At 36.1% G+C, this 7,675-nt stretch overlaps 1 protein-coding gene across 1 annotated transcript in view; it reads right to left on the bottom strand.

Annotated features, from left to right (window-relative positions):
- Positions 1 to 7,675, bottom strand: part of LOC106459325 — a 48,423-nt gene that overhangs the window by 38,693 nt on the left and 2,055 nt on the right. The gene's annotated exons all lie outside the window — the stretch shown is intronic.

The raw sequence follows: 7,675 nt of genomic DNA, 5'->3' as shown, positions 1-7,675 counted from the left end.
ATGATATTCTGACGACAACAGTTCAGAAATTAACGAATACCTTGTTCTATTATGATATTCTGACGACAACAGTTCAGAAATTAATGAATACCTTGTTCTATTATGATATTCTGACGATAACAGTTCAGGAATTATTGAATACCTTGTTCTATTATGATATTCTGACGACAACAGTTCAGGAATTATTGAATACCTTGTTCTATTATGATATTCTGACGACAACAGTTCAGGAATTATTGAATACCTTGTTCTATTATGATATTCTGACGATAACAGTTCAGAAATTATTGAATACCTTGTTCTATTATGATATTCTGACGAATACCTTGTTCTATTATGATATTCTGACGACAACAGTTCAGGAATTAATGAATACCTTGTTCTATTATGATATTCTGACGACATCAGTTCAGGAATTAACGAATACCTTGTTCTATTATGATATTTTGACGACAACAGTTCAGGAATTATTGAATACCTTGTTCTATTATGATATTCTGACGAATACCTTGTTCTATTATGATATTCTGACGACATCAGTTCAGAAATTAACGAATACCTTGTTCTATTATGATATTCTGACGACAACAGTTCAGAAATTAATGAATACCTTGTTCTATTATGATATTCTGACGATAACAGTTCAGAAATTAATGAATACCTTGTTCTATTATGATATTCTGACGATAACAGTTAAGAAATTATTGAATACCTTGTTCTATTATGATATTATGGACAATGTGCATGCCTACATTGATAAAAGTCTGCGGGAAGAACCATGCCTCTTTCAGGATGATCACATTCTATGCTATACCACATGTCATCAGTATTTGGAAACAGGTAATGTCTAGAATCTGCTCTGCCCAGAGAAATCCTTGACATGAATATATCTAACCCACTCTAAGACATTTTTTGACGCTGCTTGTGTGAAATTTCCCAGCATTTGGAGTTGCTATGCAAAGTGAGTGAAAGTAAAATCTACCAAACGTGTAGAAGTGATTGGTTGTGTTAATATCAAAAGTCATATAGTGATAATAGTCAAAGGTGGATGGATCCACTTTCTATTAATATAAAACCTCATGGGCGAAACAAATATGATAAACCTTTTTATGCGTACTGTTTCAAATCACTGTTGTTTCGTCAAGCAGTAACTCAGACATGCAATGGTCATCTATCAAAGGTCTTGTTATACAATTATAGCTGTGCTTCGCAAGGCAACATCTCGAACCTTTTTGGGCAATTTTGTAACAGCCTACTTGTACATCTGCAGTACTGTTCTAACACGTAACTACCCATTGATATAATGGTCACCTCAAAGATATTTTTGTAGGGTGATATTGCACCAGGAAACAACTCTATGGGCTTTCGGTTACTGCGCAATAATCTTCTTATAAAACTAGTGCTACTCCATCAAGCAAGAACTCGCAAAACTTAAGGTCAATTCAGAAAGTTTTTTTTTCTCTGTTAGGAAACAACTGAAAGATTTTCTGACCACTTAGCAAAGGTCTCTCTACACACCTATTACTCCGCCATGCCACATCTTGAAGATTATCTGGTCACTTCGTAACATTTCCTTATGCAGCTACAGTGTTACTACCTCAGGCAACAACTAAGAGAACTTCTTGCCTCCTAGCAGAGATTATCTGGTCACTTCGTAACGTTTCCTTATGCAGCTACAGTGTTACTCCCGGCAAGAAGTTCTCTTAGTTGTTGCCTGATCCTAGCAGAGATTATCTGTTCACTTCGTAACATTTCCTACTAAATATAACAACTAAATATTAATGAAAATATGACATGATGAAATCTATATGGATTATTCTATGGTGGTATCATACTGGACACTATACCATCCTTCTTATATTTACTCTTCATTTGCAGAAATGGCATTTTAAATTTGAGAATCGCTAGGGAAATTATCTTGCAATGCATTGTGCAGCTGCTTCAACTTCAACACTGCATTTTGGGGCTTTACTGTACCCTTAGTTTCACAAAACACTGAAACCAATGACTTCTTCTATATGATTTCTATCCTCCTTTTTGGGGATAACGATGTTATTGTGCCCATTTTTATTATGTTTCGCTTTCAATGCAGTAATCAATTGATGAATCTACGATTTAGCTGGTATGTCAAATGGATTGGGATGTCTTCGAATTAATAAGCTCTTCCCTCAACCGACTTGGACCCACGATTTAGCTTAATCGTTACACTTAAACCACCACATTCACAAACACATCTAGAACATTTCAAGCATATTTCATTGCTACATTGTTTTGCTTTACATGTACAAGTTAACTTCTCCATGTTGGCTCTCATAGTCTCGGGTCAGGTCACGGGTCTGGTCCAGCGATCTAGACCTCGAAAACCTCTTCTTTTTGTCTAATCAAAACAACCCATACCTTTCCGAAATGACTCTTTTTTTAATCCACATCAAGATGCCGGGGCTGACTCGTGTGGCAGGTGTTGATAACCACAAATGATAACCACATTTAAAGAATATTCGGAAGACAGGTCAGTCTATCGGTTACACAATTATGAAAAATTTCGACGTCATCTGACCAGAATCACTTTCTTTCAATCAATTAATTTTATCAATAAGAACGCTATATAGTACTATATTTCTAGTAATAACTATCGTATTCCAGGTTATACAAAATAAGTCTGTTTTATGGTAAAATATATTAGTATAATATATATACGTTAAGTTGGTTTTTAAAGTAGATTATATATTACATGTCTGTAGCTCTAAGAATCCCAAACAATCAAACGTTTCACATACTAGTTTGAAAGCTATTTGTTTAAAGAAGAAACTATTTATTGTACTAAGTAAACAAACATAATATGGTTTTAGTGCAGGAATTTCAGTAAAGACGATTATTATCACCATAACATTATAACATTCAAGCAGTATTTAATACCAAACTGAGTGTTGAAAATATTTACATGAATTCAGAATTTACAACCTGAAAGGCACCCTATGCGGGGCGAATTCTCCTAGGACTTAGGTCTAGCCGGCCCTAATTTAGAACTACTGACCATATGGCTCTTTGAATCGAATAACCGGATTGATTGTCACTTTTATAACGCGTAAACAGCTGAAAGTGCGGAACGTGTTCAATGACATCACGTCTCGAACTCTGGACCCTTCGACCTGCAGCTTGTTGATTACTAAGTCATGCTCGGCTAAATACTTATATGATACAAGAGCAGTGACAGTTCTGTACAGGTTTTGTTTTCCTACAAGAATGAACTATAAAACATTGCTCATTTTAACCCAACCTGAAGCAGTACCGACTGATTTTCTGTGACCAATGATAATCCATTGCATCCACCTTTTCGTGTGTATCTATTTACATGTATCACATATCTTAAAAAGAATGTTTATGATTTTGTTTTCCTACAAGAATGAACTATGAAACATTGCTCATTTTAACCCAACCTGAAGCAGTACCGACTGATTTTCTGTGACCAATGATAATTCATTGCATCCACCTTTTCGTGTGTATCTATTTAGATGTATCACATAGAGTATGTTTATGATTTTGTTTTCCTACAAGAATGAACTATAAAACATTGCTCATTTTAACCCAACCTGAAGCAGTACCGACTGATTTTCTGTGACCAATGATAATTCATTGCATCCACCTTTTCGTGTGTATCTATTTACATGTATCACATAAAGTATGTTTATGATTTTGCTGACAATCTCTACAACAACGGATGAATCCGTTAATACAAAATGATTACATTTACAATTCACACTTCAGCAGTCAACCTTATGTTTCGCGTGCACGTTAGAGATCCAGAAATAAAGGTATAGCCATCCTTAATTTAAAACTGCTGACCAGAGGAAGAGCAGCTAATCAGCAGCACCATCCCCCTATATAGCTATTGTTAACCATGGATCGTGTTCAGTGGCATACTGTGACTTGAACTTAGCACCTTGCGATCCGCAGTGCAGCACGCTAACCCTTAGCCACACCTAGCTCCAAAACCAGTGTAACGGTCAGTTTCTGGATACGTTTGTGTGCTTGTTTGAAGTTAAACACAATGCTTCACAATAAGCTATCTGTGCTCTGCCCACCACGGGTATCGAAACCCGGTTCCGAGCGTTGTAAGTTTGCACACATACCGCTATGCCACTGGGGGCATGATTATAATGATCAGAATGTTAAAAAGGGGCAAATCTTAAATATATGAATGAGCATTATTGGGCAAACAAAAGAACGTAGACAGTTTTAGATATCGCGTCTATTCTAATGTAAGAATAGAGGAACTTGTAACATTTAAAATGAAATGAATCTTGATTTATTACAGCAATAATGAATACATTTTAATCACCGACACTAAATATATTACTTGCATAACCACATTCCCAGTCATACTGCAAAGATGCTTAGTTTATTTTTAAATAATCTCTTCACTAAATTAGATGCTATGATCAGATTACATATAGATAAATGGAATATTAGTGGGATTATCCGACTTACAATATCTTAAAACAGTCTGTACCTGCAAACTTTCATCGGTACACTATATATGTGTGTGTGTGTGCTTGTGTATGTAAAGAAATGTGTTTAACAGCGTAGAACATCTCACTATAGCCTAACGCCTCAAAACACCCAACCAATCATTGCACTCCTTTACTTCTATTGTATGTAAAGAAATGTGTTTAACAGCGTAGAACATCTCACTATAGACTAACGCCTCAAAACACCCAACCAATCATTGCACTCCTTTACTTCTATTGTATGTAAAGAAATGTGTTTAACAGCGTAGAACATCTCACTATAGCCCAACGCCTCAAAACACCCAACCAATCATTGCACTGTGTGTGTGTGTGTGCTTGTGTATGTAAAGAAATGTGTTTAACAGCGTAGAACATCTCACTATAGCCTGACGCCTCAAAACACCCAACCAATCATTGCACTCCTTTACTTCTATCGTATGTATCTGTACATACGTGTTGAAGCGAACTCCTCCGTCAATATCTCTGCTATCTGTCTCTTAGCTCAGGTGTTTCAAAACTGTTTAGTTGGATGACTCACAGACTTAAGAGCCTTACGAGGAGTAACATTCCTATGCAATAGAACCCCATTAGTGAACTTGAATCATACATCCCCACTCATTCTCCCGCCTCCCACCCACAAGCTGCTTTCCGTAAACCTTTAAATCATGGGATACTGATAATATGATGTGATGATCTCCACTGGTATTCGAATGTCGTTGCTACGAGTGAGTATCTGGAGGAAAGACGGACGGACGGGAAAAACTGATCCCTACTGATATAATACTTAATGACCCAGAGCATTAGTTGATATTATACATGATATTTGCATGCAATTTTTTTTTGAATTTCTTCCTTCCTCCCCATGCTTGAAGACCCAGAACTATCCGTTAGCTGGTTTTTGTAAACCACACTGTTACATACACATTCCGACTTGAACTACGAATATCATTCTTACTAGCGAGTTTTCTGGTTTGGTTCTAATATACATGGTCACGCGGTAACGCTCAGTATACAACGAGACACTAAAGCAGTCTAAAAGAAGAACAGCTGAAGGAGTAAGCTTTTAACATTAAAAAACAAATATACACCTTGAATAGGGAGTAACAGCAAAATTTCTTCTTCTATATAAGTTAGAAATCTAATGTTTAGAACTCATGTACGCAGCTAAACCTTCAATGGAAACGAAATTTAACACGTGGGAATACTCAAACTGTGTAGGCAGGCTTAACATTTAGTGTTGTAAACTTTGTCGTCCTACTCAAATGATGAACTGCAAACAGACGGAACTAAGCCTATCTCCAGGGCATACACTCATAATACTAAACACTCTATAATAAACTACAGAACTCTGAATCATAGCTACTGAACTATAAATGGATTATAAACTCTGATATTTCTTAACAAAGGTCTATTGACAACCCGACGCCCTCCGGCGATTTATTCCAGAAACTCTGCGTATGGGATTGTTTACGCAGCTGAAGTTTCGATACTTTTGAGAAGCTCCCCATTAGATCAAGACACTACAATAAATAATATCAGCCAAACTTTCAGCACAATAACGATTTAAAACTTACATAAACACTAATACAATATATTTTTACATCATAAAAAACGTGCATAATCATCCTCTGAAAATCAGCGTCTGATAAAATAACGATGTTGGTTCAAGGATATAATGATACTTACAGATGCTGCATTGCGTTGTTCACTTTTCTTCGCAGACCCTTAAAGGTTAGTTATGCATAACTATTTATACTGCAATCTCGGATTCTGAACTAACTTTAAGAATAAGCTTTAGATTCTTTCACAAATACTCTTGTACGCTATATGCGATGAATATTATAAAATAATTCGCAAAGTTCGACTTAAAAATAAATGGTGACCCAAAATGGGTAAAAAAATCTCCGTTTTCATCCTTTCAAGTCGTTTATTTAATATTCTTGGATATTTAATAGACTATGAAGTTCCTGACTGACATACACGTAAACTTCAAACCCTATATGTGCCTGAAATACACATTTTTGACTGTCACATCACGTGGTGTTTAAAAGTTGGAAGAATTATCACTGCGTGGAGTTTTTCCATTTTTCCCACACACGCTCTTAGAAAACTCCAATAATTCAGATAATCTTTTTTTTTTCTTTACCGACCCTTTCAGTTTTGAGCAGGTTCCAGTTGCTAAGCAACACAAATCGTTTCTCTTGGAAAGAGCGCTTAACCATACGATTGTTGCTTATCAATCAGTTGTAAAAATGGGTAATTAAAGATCGTGGTCTTACTTTGAGAAATGAAAGTGTGAATGCAAAGTATTTTTGACCTATTACATTTTACGAGCGATTACAGAATATAATTTTACGCTTCGGGTTGATTCTGAGTTGGTTTAGGATTTGTAAAAGTACAGTAAAACTATCTTCAAACTTCCCAAGCCATTCACCCATCGAGCGGAATATTTTTCGATAATTGTGAACTTAAGGATAAAATGATAATACTTACAAATACTTTTAAAACTCACTCTTATGAATAAAGTAGCAAACGTTATTTCCACAAAGTTGGATGCTACAACATATACTTGGTTCGTTACATAAAGAACCACAATGAATACATTTGTATAAAGTTAAATCACCAGATAAATAAAAATTAGGCTGTTCAAACCACAAATTTTATACATACATATATATAATTTACTACATTTGCCGATGTTAATAGCAGAAGGCTTAGCCGAAAATTCCATCTCTTCCAATAAAAATTCAAGAATCATTGTGTTTTTAAAAGACCGCACATGAAGTGCTATATTTCTGATTAAAATCATGTTTGTCCAAAAAACAAACAAACAAAAAAAACCGGCCTGTATTATGCCCATTGAAAAAACAACAACCTGAAAGTCATATGTAACAAACAAAGCACAAGAATAGAGCTGGGCGTGTTCTAGTGATTAGCATGCCAGGCTGCGCACGGTAGGGTTCGAGATTCGAGACGTTGAACACACTCCGTAATGTTCTAGTGATTAGCATGCCAGGCTGCGCACGGTAGGGTTTGAGACGTGATGACGTTGAACACACTCCGTACTGTTCTAGTGATTAGCATGCCAGGCTGCGCACGGTAGGGTTTGAGACGTGATGACGTTGAACACACTCCGTACTGTTCTAGTGATTAGCATGCCAGGCTGC

The sequence above is a fragment of the Limulus polyphemus genome, unplaced genomic scaffold (assembly GCF_000517525.1).
Source record: "Limulus polyphemus unplaced genomic scaffold, Limulus_polyphemus-2.1.2 Scaffold593, whole genome shotgun sequence".
Classification (NCBI taxonomy): domain Eukaryota; kingdom Metazoa; phylum Arthropoda; class Merostomata; order Xiphosura; family Limulidae; genus Limulus; species Limulus polyphemus.
Note: the sequence above shows the minus strand (reverse complement) of the source record. Positions and strands in the feature narration are given on the sequence as shown.